Source organism: Cyprinus carpio, chromosome B12 (assembly GCF_018340385.1).
Source record: "Cyprinus carpio isolate SPL01 chromosome B12, ASM1834038v1, whole genome shotgun sequence".
Lineage (NCBI taxonomy): Eukaryota > Metazoa > Chordata > Actinopteri > Cypriniformes > Cyprinidae > Cyprinus > Cyprinus carpio.
Window position 1 is genome coordinate 17,109,565 of NC_056608.1, and position 16,385 is coordinate 17,125,949.

Genomic DNA, 16,385 nt, shown 5'->3' on the forward strand with positions numbered 1-16,385 from the left:
ATACATCCAAGTTTCTCCACCAAAAATAAGAAAAGCCGCTTAAGAACCATTTCAATTTTTTGCCGTTTTTTTCTAATGTTCAAATGCCGCCGCGGCTGCGATCTGCACATAATTTTTTCCCCTTTAATTCTCTTTATTTAAACATTTATTTTAAACAAGTTATTTATCATTATGTCAGCTGAAAATTAGATAATTTTAGTTTCCTTAAAAAATATATTTTCATTTATGTTTATATGACAGAGTATGTTAAATATCAAATACTTACAAAAATGCTATTTAATTACATTTAAAATGTATTTGATTGCATATTTAGATTTTAAATTAATAATTTCCTGTAAAAAAAAAAATTTACAATCAAAGACAATACAAAGGAAAATGCATTTTCTTATCAACTTCTTGTTAAATTTAAAATTCAAATGATTATTATTAAAAACAGGTAAAAGTACACAATAAAATAAATTCTAATTATTAAAAATGGAACAAATGATTAAACATTAATATAGGCAGTTTAATTTTTAATATAAAATGAATAATCACAATACACCTTGTAACACAATATCCACAACAGTCTTAAATCAAGATACACAAGGCAGTGTGTGCAGAGATTAATAAAATGCAGCACTTGAAAATGCGATGTTTGCATGAATCAATGTCAAGTAGAGAAGAACGGACAGAGATGAAAAGACGCCGTGTCTTAATGCGCATCGAGAGAGAGGGAGAAGAAGGTGCGATGCGCGCGCGCGTGTGTCTGTGTGTGTGAGCGATGAAGAAGAGCGGCGAGACGCGGTGAGGGAGCCGCTGTGAGCCCGAGAGTGTCGACCCAGCACGATCACATCAGCACTGGTATCAAATTAACTCTCAGACTTTGAAACTTATTGATCTGCTATTAAGACACTGGTGAACTTGATGAAGTGAGTGCTGTAGGTGACGCGGTGGCTTCAAAGTCTCGCACAAGCCACATAAAACAACCTGCTTTGATCAAAGCAAGAGAGGGAGCTTCAGAGGAACCCCCAGTTCCACTCGTCGCCGATCCGCTTATGCAGACCCCCAGTCCAGTGTGATCCTCAACCCCCGTCTCCTCCAGAACAACCACCACTACATATACTAACCTGACAAATGACAGCAAAATGTACAGAGCTTTACGACACGGGTCCATGTGCAAACACATTCGGCTCAGGATTAACAGATAAAAGTGTAATTCACAACGCATTAAAATATTTTTTTTTAGTCTCCAGATTTCGTTTACACCATAAAACACCATACTGAGGAAGGGGAGAGTATTAACAATGTTAAAAATGCACCCTTAACAACATCATTGTATAATAAATTATGATCCCTTTGGCAAATCTTCACATCTCACTCTGCGCTCTGCTGATCACCGCTATGCTCGTGCCACTGGGTGGAGATAGCAGTTAATATTACCATTTCACTTGATAACGATTAGCCAGCATTGACAAATAACATAGGGAAAAAGGTCCTTTTAAGTCCCGTTTCGTGGACAAAAAAAATATAACACATTTAAATTTCACTCTAGGCATCAGCCTCTATTTTATCTCTTTTTCTTTTCTTTCTATAAAGAAGTCTCACTAAATTGATTTCAATGAGGTTCTTTATAAACATAGGAGAAAAAAAGCTCAGGTTTGCACACAAGTTCCTGGCCTAGAGGGTTTTCCTAAAATAAATATTAAATATTAACAACTAAATTAATCATGGGAAGGACAGTGTTTGTACTCTGGCTCCAAATCTCAAGAGGAGCGTGCCTTGGCTCCGAGTGCTAGCGCTAAGCAGTGTCTATGTAATTAAAAGTGTAAACAGATGACAAATAGGAGATATTTAAACATTTGTTGCGTGTTTCTCTTTCCTTCTCCGTGCTAATTTATTTAGTTATGGGAGAAATCAAAGAGGGGGTGTTAAGCACTTCAGCGGGAGATGACAGTAGGTTTAAACAGGGCTCAGGAACATGACAGCTTGCACGGAGCAGAATGAAAATCCTGACAATTGGTTTGATGATTCTTAAGCATTTTTTTTTTTTCATTTTAATAAATAAATGCATGTGTATTTAAAACAAAAAAAACAAAAACAAAGCCAAAATCTATTTAATTGAGCTGCTGTATTGCCATATTCCGTGAATAAAGAGAAAATAAAAAATGCTCAATTAGGTACACAGTTCATATTTTTTAAATGGACTGCATGTTAAAAAATTCTACAGTTATTTTCCATTTAAATCTGTTGTTCTGTAGCTATGAACCAATGTCAAACCATAGCCCTATTGCACAAAAAAAAAAAAAAAAAAAAAAAAAAAAAAAAAAAACAGTAAGAAATTCAGAGCAAAAAAATGCCTACGGCGCACATATCATTTTTAACCCACTTGCAATATCTAACTAAAAGTTATCACTTCCATTGTGACAAAAAGAAAAAATACATAAGGGGTGATGATGGGTGGAAGGAGAGGCAAGAGCAAAAGAAGGAGAAAGAGAAGAAGAAGAGGAGGGAAAAAAAGAGCCCTGTGCCACAAGCATATATAAGAGAACTTTCACCAATTAGTGAGGAGAAACAGGAGAGGGAGCTGCCGCGGAGATGGTGCTCAAAGAGCCAGGCCTTGCGGCGAAGCTGTCATGTCGGCTGGATTGATCAACAGGCCTGCTATTTCTAATGGCATGTTGTCATGAAGCTGCAGCCATGGGGAGCCACCTGCCTCACTCCTTGTAGACAGCAAAATATATCTGTGTGTGTGTGTGTGTGTGTGTATGTATGTGAAAAAAAAAAAAAAAAAAGAGAGAGGGGCTTATGGTGTTTGTGTCTGTCGTTGGGGTGGGGAGGATTCCAACACCATACTTTTACTTCAACTAACAATTTGAGAAAAAACTCCATACCTCCTCCCCGTTACTCCTCGACACCCTCCTCATCCCTCAGCTGTTGATATGACAGGTGCACTACTGCTCTTTTCTTAGCACCCAGACCGCAACACAAAGCCCCGGCTACAGCAATATGGCGAACATTCGGAAACAATATATTTAACACAACCGTTTTCCGTGTGGAAAACGGAAAACGTATATGTGGTCATTCGAAAGAGTGCTTTTATGATCAACCTCTTTGACAACAAAATATCGCTAATTATCTAAACGTTAAAAATGTTAAAACAGCTAGCTAATATGCAAATCAGATCAAGCTCAAAACAAAAAAGCACCGAAACGCTTTCGAAAAACGAGCAAGGATGTTTCATGCTTCTGTGGACACAAACAAGTAGCCGTCCTTCATTTCGACTCTCCACGGGCTCACAAGTGCTGCCTCACTAACGATGAAAAGTCAAATAAAAGTTACAGAACTTTCCAGTTCAAGGTAGCGCTAGCCATTTTGAGTGTATGTCACGTACAGGTAACCTTTTTATCAGGTCCGCCTCTGGTCTCATCAGTCGATGAAATTCTCTGCCCGCGGCGGTGGCTTAGCCGAGGGACACCAACCAATAGAAAAATATTTCATTGTGTTAGCATTTCAAATGGCGAGTGGAGCGCGGGGGGTGAGGAGGGCCGGGAGAAGCGCTAACCGATCATTGCCAGTGGAATTAATTGGCTATTCCGAGAATAATGTCCCTTACTGTGGGTCCTTGGAGGGCTGAACACTAGCAGAGTCTACGATTTTTTTTTTTTGTTGGGTGTCTTCAAAAAGGACCGCTTGGGGGTACTGGCCGCATTAGGGTTTTAGCTCATTCCCCTAAAGGGCGGGAAAGAAATAATCAGAGCCAGTGAACCGAACTCGGCTAATCCGCACCCTAATTAAAAACACAGAACCCCATTACACCTAGCCATATTGCCAATTGACAAAATATATATATATATATTTCAGACAAAAACTGAAATTACAGGGAACTAATTTCAAAATTTTTCGTTAAAAGACGAAATTTAGTTGATAAACAAAAAACGGCGGAAACATGCACACGAATGTCGCGAACAATGGATTGCATTCGGCTCGCGGCCAGCATTCGATAAATGGCTAAAGATGGAGCGACCGTGGTGGTGCTTCAATCCTTTTATTCAAGGGGATTTGAATTTAAGCTCTTTTCCACATCGCCCAAGCATATGCATTGACCCTAACTGATATCTGTGCATCTCTTAGACATATCTTTATCTAACCTTTTTTTAAAGCCCTGTGCCTTTTCAAACTCAAAACAGCATTAAGAATAAGTATTGTCTGGAGTGGGAGGGTATCCCTGGGAGACAGTTCCTTCGAATTGTTGGGCCTGGTTCGAGGCAGGAGCCTGCAGGATACACAGCTGCTTATGCACACCAGTCAGATGCTCTGAGTGCAGAGAGATAAACAAAACAAACCGCAGAAGAAGAAAAAAAAACATTGTGAAAAAGAATAGCCATCCCAAATGTTCTATCTTCCCACAATGGGCTTCGGCGGGTGTCGATTTCATCCCATCCGAAGATGTATGGGCGAAGCAGCAAGGCCCTATTATAAGATTTTCCTTTGCTCATTGTGAATTCCGTCAACGAAGTCAATCTTATTAACTTCCGCGCTGGTTCACACATGACATTTTCTTCAATTTTCTCGCCGACATCAAAAACATCAATTAGCAGCTCGAAAATAGGAAGGAGCGAATGACAGAGTACGATAACACGGACTTATTTGAAGCTAAGAGTAAATCTATTCTCAGGTTTCTGAATGTGTTCATTACAATTTTCAAAGAAGACCTCCAAATAGCAAAGAAATTAAATTTATCTCCTAGAAATGTCCAGATTTTTTTGTTGTAATCCTGTCTGTTTCCCGCCCTCGATGTGTGACACAAAAGCGGAATGGTGCTGCATTCTCACTCTCTCATTATAACAATACAGAACATACAACTAAAACAGCAACATTTTCTTTATATAAAAAAAATATATATAACAAATAGCACACATGTAATAAATAGCGATTTATTTATATATATATATATATATATATATATATATATATATATATATATATGTATGTATGTGTGTGTGTGTGTATATATATATGTATGTGTTTGTGTGTGTGTGTTATATATATATATATATTTTTCCTGCTCTTTCTGTCATACTATCGATCAGTTTCCTGTTATTCTTTTGTATCTCAAAATTCAAAGAAACATTATCCTGCGCATTAATAAATTGAGCTTTCCATCCTTTTCTTTTCTCCCTGTAAATAAAAAGCATGTAACTCAATAAACTTCTGATAGTAACCTTTAAGTAAAAGGTTATTTCTGCTGATAGCCAAACATTATTACACCGCTTCCCTGTGCTTATGTTACATCTCCAAGGGGGTGAACACAAGCAACTTCAGTGGCCCTGGAAAAACACTCTGGTGGAGTGCATGTGAGAGGAGAAGTAGGATCACTTTCCTCCGGCCCATTGATTTCTGATCTTTTGACATTATTTAGCTGCTTCCTATTTTCTCGGCTGTCTGTTTTTTCCATGTCGTGAAAGACAGCGATGTCCAAACAAGCGACGGTTGGGATATCTACTATCTGTCAAAGGCCTGGGCTCTTCCCGGCACTGCAACAGTGGAGAGTACTGACACAGTACCGAGAATCGCCGGGATGAAAATATCACTCTTTATAATGGGGCCTAATCAGATTTCGGATGCCATTTGCCTTCTAGCGAATGCTGGATGGGTGTCGTGGAGCTGCGGCGGTGTAACCTATACACGTCCTATGCCTGTCTGCGCTCCCTGTCCGTCTGCCCCTCGAAGCGGAGTATTAAGAAGGTTACATTTATCAAATGACTGATCACCAAAGGGGATCAGTGAGAAGATATTTCAAAGGGAGTTCTGAAAGAGTATACTGACCTCCGACTCAATTGATTATTTCCATAATGCAGTTTTTCTTTACAATCAACACTTTAGATTAACGACGGCTTTCTCTCACAAACATTAAAGTTTTTCTACTGATGTGCTGAAACACACACAAACACATTCACAAAAACAAACCTAACATTAAAAATCTTCAAATTTCATTAAACCATTAAATAATTAATTTTAGCAATGAGTACCGAAGAAGCATCTGATTTTGGTCAGACCACCAACCTGGGCTTTAAAAATTATTAGCCTACATCTAAATAATCAAAATGGTGACAGTAATGTCCTCCAGTCTGACACTAATGGACTTTCAATGAGGTAAAAAAAAACAAAAAGGGGGCTGAGGGACCAAGGAACGCCTTTCTCTGCAGTCCCGATGAGGTTTCAGACGGGTCTGTGAGGGCAGTGACCCCTGGTCTAATTCAGCTAACCTACTAAACCAACATAATGTGAGCTGTACGACTGCAGTTGTGGTCTATAAGACCTTAAGCTTATCATTAAAATATACATTTTACACATTATTTCAATGGGAATGTTCACATGCTGAAGCACAGAAATCACTTCTCCTTTAAATTCTAAGTCACTTCATAGGGATGTGCCACAAATTAATACAATCATCCATTCTCCTGTGAACAAAGCATTTAGCCACAGCACAAGATGTGTGTTCTAAATAACATCCTGTCCGGGCATCCTATTCTCATTTAGTGATTACTCACCCCTTGGCTAATTTACCCCTTAAAAAAAAAAAAAAAAAACGGGTCTACTTCCTTCTACCATTACTTTTATAATAACTAATTTTTTAGTTAATTTTAGCACAGCCATGTCACTTTAGTACTACCCTTTGCATCTACCTTTCCAATTACTTTTAGAGTTTGGGATTTACAAATTTGCTTTCATGTCCTATGTTGGCAGATAAGTCTCCAGCTCCTGGCCATGAAAGCAGCTTTTTAATGAGCTGCGCTGAGGTTAATTGGTTCGCTAAGATCCCCAAGTCATGTGTCTCAATATGAAATTAAGCCATTTCCTGGAGTTTCTCTGACTTATTTAATTAAAAACACTTCAGCCCAATTTTCATTTCCCACAGTATACAGAGTACGCTGCGGTACGCTTGGATTGGGACGGGGTTTTTTCCTCTTTCCTTTTGAATATGCATTTGTTCGTCAAGGACAATTAATCTGGAGTGTGCAGCATGTACGATTAGCATGAGGGTATTCTCTCTGCCACTATAATGTTATTCTACACTCTCATTTGTTATTTACAGCAGGAATAAAAGTCTTTTTTATTTAAATGGCACATTTTGTATCAATTTGGTTTCCTTCCACATTTTGAAATTTCCCTTTTTTCCAACACATAACTGCACAAATTCAGTGGGGCAATGATGATGAGTCAACAGCTAAATATGACTAATTATTGAGTTACTGCCAAATGTTATTGATGCTATACACTATAGCACATTAATAGATGGTCATCCAAAAAAATAAAAAAAAAAAAAAAATAAAAATAATAATAATAATAATATATATATATATATATATATATATATATATATATATATATTTATTTATTAAATTTTTTTATATATTATTTTGTATTAAAATATGTAAGATTAATTTTAGAATGACAGATTTTTTTTTTTTTTTTATTTTTTTTTTGTCAAAAACAGCCTGCCAATGCTTGGAAATCAAGCCAACGAAAATCATTTAGGGCTTCTTCAACAAAAACTGACATTATTATTATTTTTATTGAATATAATTAAAAATGTATAATAATTATAATAACATTAATATTAAAAATAATAATCCTACCAAATCATGATAATCTTTCCCCTACAAAGCCTTAAAAATGTTAGCCTATAACACAACAACAATAATAATATAAAATAGTTATTATTATTATTATATAAAAAAATTAAATCACTATATAATATCATATCAAAATAAAAAACAATAAAGAACTAAAATAATTGTTTTAATTTCAAAATTAAACTAAACAAATTTAAACTTAATTTCAAAATTAATAATAATAATAATAATAATATGCTGAGGAATTATTATTTTTGGAAGGGGAATGGGCCATAACTTAAAAAATAAAAAATCTGCAACAAGACCCATCGCATTCTTGTTACGCCATCAGTATCATCTACTTATTATTAGACATGAGGTGACTCTGCCCGTCTATGAGTCCCCGTAATTAACAGTAGGGTGAAAGTGTTAAGGTTAGCCTCTCGCTGATACGGTTCAATCCTCCTGACAGAGTAATTACGGGGCTGCTCAATAGCCAACCATTTCACTAAAAACTAATTCAATCCATCTTCATTTCCTCAGCTCCGCCCCTCTGATTGATGGATAGTCATCATTAGTGTGTGACAAAACACTGAGTTGAGTGTGCAGAAGGAAATGTGATCATTCCTGAGCCACTGGAGGATGTGATCACACACACACACACACACACACACCGACACACACACAAACTGCACCTGCTTATATATTACAGCGAGAGTCTGGACTAGGAGGCGGAACAGAGGGAGAGTTATGGGTCACTGACCGTGGAGCAACCTGGGAGAGAACACACACACACAAACACAGACACAAATAGAGCTGTGTGCCCAGTCATAAATGTGCACAGTGCTTGTCTAACAGAGGACTCCTCACACACACGCGAGCACTCTCCTCCAAACCTTTTTATAGCTGCGTAGACCGTTTAAAACAAGAAGACACCCCCTCATACACACACACACACTCACACAAACTCTGAGCAGTCTCATATACATCGCTTTCAAACACAAACCACAAACCACAGATTAACGGAGACTTGTCTTCTTTACTATATTTTAAGTCTATGGCTATATTCTGACCCAGCCGGGTCATATGTCTTAATTATGTGTTCTGTTTTTTCCCTCCACAGGGAAGGCACAGGCCCCAGTGCTGCTGTACGAGGCCTTAAATGAGAGCCTTGCAAACTTCATGGTTTGTGTTTGCCGACAGCATTGGAGATTACACACGTCGCTCTGAGCTTCAAGAAAGTTATTTCTGTGCCGCCACTGTCCCCATATGAAATTGCAGTCAACATGTGACAGAGTTCCTGAACCAGTCAGCCATCGGCTGAACAAACAGGTAGTCCCATCCTCAAACTCACACCATTGGATGAGCCAGTGTAGGGATAGTTTACCAAAAAATGAAAGCCATTTACTCACCCTCATGCTATTTCAAACCTGTATGATATTCTCTCAAACACAAAAGAAGATATTTAAAAAAAAAAAATTGTCAATGCAATGAAAGTAAATGGAAAGTAAAATCCCAATGCCCACCATAGTCTCAACAGCCTATCTCAGACGACTCCTAATTATCTCCATCTCAGAGAAATTAATATGCATTTCGTACAGGCAGATGGAGTCTTTGTCCATGCGTAAATCTGGGAAATCTTGATAACAGACGGCGAACACTCAGCGGCGGTACGTTGTCGACGGGGTGCGATTGCCGTGCAGCACGGCCGATCGAACAGCTAAAGGAACATGGCACTCTCACAGTGATTATCACACTCTCCTCTGGCTCCCGGTTTCGGGGTCAGTGGTGCTACTGAAACACGGCTGGCCTTGCCATTTCAATGATTGAATTTGGTCTGGATCCCTCAATCGTTTGTGTGCAGTGACCCCCGAGAGCCCCCCACGAGAACAGCCCACCATACCTCACTCATGGCCCACAAGAGAGCATCTGTACGCAAACACACAAAAGCGCTCACAGATACAAACAAACACACAGCTGAGTTCATTTACAGACACATATACACTCAAGAACTAGAGACCTGTGATGGGAAGGTACAAACTAAATAGTGATACTACTAACTTCTAACGACATTTTAGAGTTTGTAACCAAAGCTTAGCGGTTTTCAAAATAGTGGAGCTTTTCCAGTAACAAGCTTCTTTTGGAAACAATTAGTGGTAGACCAAATACTAGGTAGGTCTGATTTAGGTAGGTCTGATTCATTTGAGATAATCGTTTTTTTCAAATGGTCGATCTAAAGAGGTCAATTACAAAAATTTACAAGTTAGGGTCCTGGTATACATACACACACACAATTACTTAATAATATAATATTATAAATACATAAAAAAAAAAAACACACAATATATATACATAAAAAGTATATATATATATATATATATATATATATATATATATATATATATATATATATATAGTGCTGTATATACATAATAGTGCTGTCAAACGATTAATCGCAATTAACTGCATCCAAAATTGTTTTTGCTTATGTTTATATATGTATGTGTACTGTGTATATTTATTATGTGTATATAAATATACACACATACAGTATATATTTTGAAAATATTTACATGTATATACATTTATGTATTTATATTCTTATATTTTATATAAATATATTTAATTTATGTCATGTGGCTGTAAATTGATTAGTTGGTTTTATTAGATTAATTGATAATAGTTTTTTTTGAATAATATATGTATGTGTACAGGGTATATTTATTATGTATATATAAATACACACACATAAATTATATATTTAGAAAATATTTACATGTATATACATTTATATATTTATATTCTTATATTTTTATATTATATATAAATATATTTAATATATAAACATAACAATATCTTCTTAAATATATACATGCATGTGTGTGTATTTATATATACATAATAATATACACATATACACACATATATTATGTAAACAAAACTTTTATTTTGGATGTGATTAATCGTGATTAATCATTTGACAGCCCTAATATATATTTATTTAAACAAAACTTTTATTTTGGATGTGTTTGTTTTTGTTTATTCATTTTAAAGATATAATGTATACATTAGTATATTATGTAAACAAAAACTTTTATTTTGGATGCGATTAATCAGGATTAACCGTTTGACAGCACTATTATATATGTAGTATCAAAAGTAGGTAACTTGTAGCACAGCTAGCTTCTTTTATTATGTAGTTTAACTGAAGTTTAACTACGAGCTTCAAGTTTCAAAGTTGATTCTCCAACACTGCTAGGGACTATAGTCTTAAGACAGACAAGTATTTCAGCACCTGGCACAGCACACATCATCAACACCCTCCTTAAATGTTCTTGGCAGGCGTTATTTAACCGCAGAGGGCTGAACCGGGTTCACCGGTGGGTGATTTCTCCCTGGTTGACACACCAGCAGAGCGAGTACATGCGAAAGTAAATGTGTGAACATTTTTAGACCAGTGTGCTCTTGTTCTCCTGGCTGACTGCGAAGGAAGAATATAATCCTCGTCCTCTAGTAGCAGTGGCACACGGCAAGTCTAAACTCATTGAGTGCCACAAACAAACATTCTCTGGGTTCATGCTACACATTACACACCCATACACGCACATGGCAAGATGGCGGAACGCTGTGGCAAATGCAGCGTGCCGGCCTCCAGACCCTGCAGTTTGTTTAGTAACACTTGAGCTTATGACGCCCGAAGGGTGCAATTAAGTCCAATTACAGACTGTGGTTTTTATTAAGAGCTACAAGCTGGCCAGGCTGCGGGGCCAGTGAGCCGAGCACACACACGCATAGACGCCGACTTCAGCACTGCTAAATCAAACCAATTCAGACACAATAAAAAGAATAAATTATGAGTTGCTCTGTAAGTACAATAAAGGTAATAGAAGGAGATCCCTACATATTGTTCAATAACCAGAAAAATTAATAAATGACAAATGGGAGATGAATGGCATGCAGAATTATCAGAAAGGAAAAGATGAGTAATTATCAGAAAGGAAAAGATGAGTATGAGTAATAATGAGTAATATATATATATATATATATATATATATATATATATATATATATATATATATATATATATATATATATATATATTGTTAATATTGTGATATTTTAAGAAAGTCAGATATTGTAAGCTACAAGTTTTAGATAACTAACAAATATAATTCATTAAATTTAAATTATTTATAAACAATTATATAAAAACTATAATATCCATTATATATACATATACATATATATATATATATATATATATATATATATATATATATATATATATAATATATATATATATTAGTTTGTATATGTATAATTATAATTACACAGATAGATAGATAGATAGACAGACAGACAGACAGACAGACAGACAGACAGACAGATAGTGGCATACTTTTTCATTTAAAAATGTAAAATAATAATTGATCTATTATTGAGATACCATGACTGTCAATCATTTTTATGTGAGAGGCCCTCTTGATACCCCGACCCTCTGAAATTGGGGACAGGTCAAGGGGTCAAATGACCTCACACACCCCAGCGATGTCACCAGGGTAAGCCTGAGATCCCCATACAAAAGGATAGAATGAATGAAAGGGAAGCGAATGGAAAAGTTAGAGGTCACTGCACGCAGGGCTATACTTATGCGATGTAAGATAAGTACTCTGAACTCTCCCTTCGGCTAGATACCACAGGGCACAAGACCCTTTCAGTGCTGAATACATAAATCTGATCAATATCACTACCAAAATACAGCTCAACCCCTCAATTCAACTTCGCCAATAAAAAAAGAGCGAAATAAACCGGAGGAAACACCCAAAATACCAATAGCGCGGCCCGGCCTTTTGATGAAAATGGCAGGGGCAGATGTCACAAAGCATTCTGGGGTTTTGGTCACGTGATCTTGTGCTGGGGATACTTGGGCGCATGACAAGTGAGCTACAGCTGTGACGGAACAAACAACAAGCACATCCTTCTGCATTCATCAGCGCATCAAAAACCAGCCCTGTATCAATCTGTCGTTCGCAGGGAGCGGTGAGAGAGCGAAGCATTTTCCTCTTTGTGTTACTGTTATTGGGCTGTTAGCTGATCGCTATCATCCTCCTCTTCTCCGCACTGCGCTTGGACACGTTTCAAAAAGACGGGCGTCTTTTTTTCCCCCTTTCTGTAAGGAAACCGTCTCCTTAATGGCTTTCAAAACAGGAAGCACAACAATAAAAGTGAAAAGTGAGAATGCTCGCTGCAGACATCTTTTCCCTTTTCCAGCGCGACGGCGTGCATCACGCTCTCTGGCGTGTACACACGCACTCACACAAACATACACAGTTACACTGACACACTGACCTTCAGACATTCATTCAGACAGTCTCTCTAATGTAATGTGTGTTACAAAAATAACTAATTCTCCCTTAGTGCTAAAATCAGTTAGCTCATGCAAAAACCCAAATTGTCATTTACTCACCCTCACATTTTTCCCCATAGAATACAAAAGGTAATATCTAGAAAAAACTTCCAGAATGCTCTTTTCCTCGCAATAAAAGTTAAAGGAGACTAAAGCTATTAAAAAAAGTAGCTTGTACAACTTGTCCAGTGTATGAAAAGGAGTAGCCTGGACACTCTGTTGGATGACAGTTTTTCTTTGCTTGGATGAATAGATCATGATCAGGAATCCTTGGATTCATATATATACAGAATTTACTGTTAATTTATCAATTTTACAAATATTTTTGACAAATAGTGGACTCAAGGCTAAGAAAATCAGTGTAAATCAGAAAAAAAAAAATTACACTACCACTGAAAAAAGTTACTTTATAATGTTTAAGAAAGAATTGTGAAAGAAAGCACATAAAAACATAATGTGAAATATTATTACAGTTTAAAATACAGTTTTAATATATTTTAAAATGCAATACATTTCTGTAATGGCAACCCTGAATTTTCAGCAGCCATTACTTCACTCTTCAGTGTCACATGATCCTTCAGAAATCAATATGCTGACTTGGTGCAAAAAAAAAAAAAATTATTGTTTAAAATGCAACAAAAAAAAAAAAAAAAAAAAAAAAAGAAAGCTCAAAATTGAAATTATAATCTTAAGTAACATCATTAATGTTTTTCCTGTCACCTATAATCAATTTAATGCATGCCTGCTGAATTTATTTTAAAGAGAAATAGCCAAACTTTTTTACCATATCCTGTCCGTCATTTAAGATTTTTAAGCTCTATTCCAAACAGCTTCATTACAACACAAGTCAGTGTCTAACTTCCTCTGGCTTTAACACAGCCATCCTTACAGCACATCCCTGACCCAAACCTCTGAAGCCGCAACCCATCCGAGACCTTCAACATGCCACGAGAAGTGCTTTCAGTTCAGCGGCACAAAAAGCTCAGAGAGACAGCTACACGCACTTCCTCACAGCTGGATAAAACATATCTTAACAGCACAACTACGCCTCACCAAAGCGCTTCGTTTTTTTCTCTACACCCTCAAACGTATTTTGTTGTCTCTAGGTACCAGGAACTTATCTATCATTTCATTTCAGTCTAAAAACAGAATCTGCATCACCCTCTTCAGTGTGAGTGAGAACCCCCCCCCCCCCCCCCATCCCACCGAATTGATTTCTCCCAGTCGAGGCCTTTCCCAGTGCGGACCACATCCGCAACAGTGTCATCTTTACCACCAGTCCTCTTTTAACTGGCTTTTACTCTAGTGGCAGAATGTACAAACGATGAAGGCAGAGGGGAAGAAAGAAACACCAGTCAAAAACTGATACATGCGCTCCAAAGTTTCGTATATTGATTTCTTTTTGATGCACAGCTGAAAAAAAAGGGAAGGAGTTCAAAGCTGAGGAGATCTTTTTTTGATCACCACTAGAATAGCTGTGTTGGTAGTCGGCATGGAAGCAGTGGTGCTAGACGGAAAGTGTCGGTGCGGATTCCTTTGTTCTGGCCGAAGCCCCATGGCAAGGACTCTGACCTGGTGTGGCCAATGTGGTCTTTAGCAAGACGTAACATTAACGCATGCTAAGGGGTAATCTTAAAATTCAGAGCTGTGCATTCATACGTCGCCCTGCCGGACACAAAGAGAGTACGTTTGGCAACTACACTGTGGTTAACTGCACACAACAGCTTACCGCCACATAAGGAGATATTCTGAAACTGAAGAGAAGTGATATATACATACATAACATATAAATAAATATACACACGCACACATATATATATATATATTCTTGGTATTAAGTTCTTGAATTTGTTTTGTTATTCTTGAACTTGAACTTGTATTTTTTTTTGTATTTTTCATTTATGCAGACATAACAATATACTAAAATACCCTGATATTCCAATTCTATACTACAGTAATAGCTGACCTTAAAATCTATATTATTTTATCAAAATAAAAAAATATATGTAAATACAATTAATTTAGGAATTGCAAAATTACTGTCCAGCATGAAAAAAAAACACAGATATTCGTTAGGATTTGCTAAAGATTACATTTAACAGTATTATTAAAATATTAGTAATTTTAAGAAATAAGAGAGCGTTAGATGACGACAAAGGTAATCTGAATGTAAAAATAGGGTACGTGATCATGTATTTAAAAATAATCAAAATGTTACCGAAATGCAATCTTAATTAGTTGGTGCTTCATTAAACATATTAAGAAATGCAGTAGAATCAAAGAAATCAGAGTCAATAAGTAGAATTCCTATCTTTAGTCAGGAATACAGACAGAGGATGCGAGGGGGAATGCAGAGGATGTGGAGAGAGAAAATCAGAGGAGAAAAGAGAATGACAGGTTGATGGAAAAGGGCAGAGGACAGAAGCAGAGAGAAGAGGAAGATGGCAGTTTACCCCTGTGATGTGTGGGATGGAATCAGCCTGTCAATAATAGATGGCGCTGACCATGTGATAAACGGACAGGTAGAGCGGAGGGAACTTGAACACCTACTGCAGGTGCTTTCTGCTCCATCAGAAGATGCTGTATGAAGCACGTTCCACTGGATCCTGGCTCTCTGTGATATGCAGCTGTGTCCACTGGGGGCTACAATTAGACCATCAAACCCATTCCAACTGGGAACCGGCACTCATCTCCAGAGCCTGTCCTCCAAAGAGACGGCCAACTTGTAGATCTGGGGGTGGTAGTCTTTGATGTGCCGTGCATGGAAGAAGCCTCTCTTTTTGCTCATATTAATGGCGAGGAGATATAACAATTAAAGGAGAAGGCAGCGTGCAGACAGACAGCCAGCGTGGCTGCACATCCTGAGTTCGAATTAGCATACTGGAAGTCCTCCAACAGGCGTACGAGCGCTGGGCATGGAAGAGGAACACAGTCATAGCTACCATTTATAAAGGAAACCCAGGGGCGGGCTGGGTTTAATAGGGTAATTAGACACACAGACAACTAGTTACAGAATTATAGCACAGCCATAATATTTTGAAAAAGCTACGATGTTAAAATTATCTAATGTTTTAGTTTGCGGTGGGCCTCCAGACGTGCGGCCATGTAAGGTGGAGCATAATTCCTGGACCAGTGCCATGCTACAGCTAGCCTTTTTTTTTTTTATAAGAAGACAAGAGTTTACTACAGCTGATCTGGATGAGAGGGGTCCGCTAACATCACATTAGCCATGTGGTATAAGTTTGCTTCCTTCTGGACACAAACCATACGATGGCTGACAGGAAACATGTATTTCGGTCCTTGAATGCTAACTGGTTATTGTGCTCTCTGCATGATCAGTTCATAAAAATACATCGCTTTTATATAGCGTAAACTGGTCT

The 16,385-nt window shown here is 37.3% G+C and overlaps 1 protein-coding gene across 36 annotated transcripts in view; it reads right to left on the minus strand.

The window, feature by feature from the left end:
- tcf7l2 (transcription factor 7 like 2) overlaps positions 1-16,385 on the minus strand; it is an 87,839-nt gene that overhangs the window by 28,591 nt on the left and 42,863 nt on the right. The gene's annotated exons all lie outside the window — the stretch shown is intronic.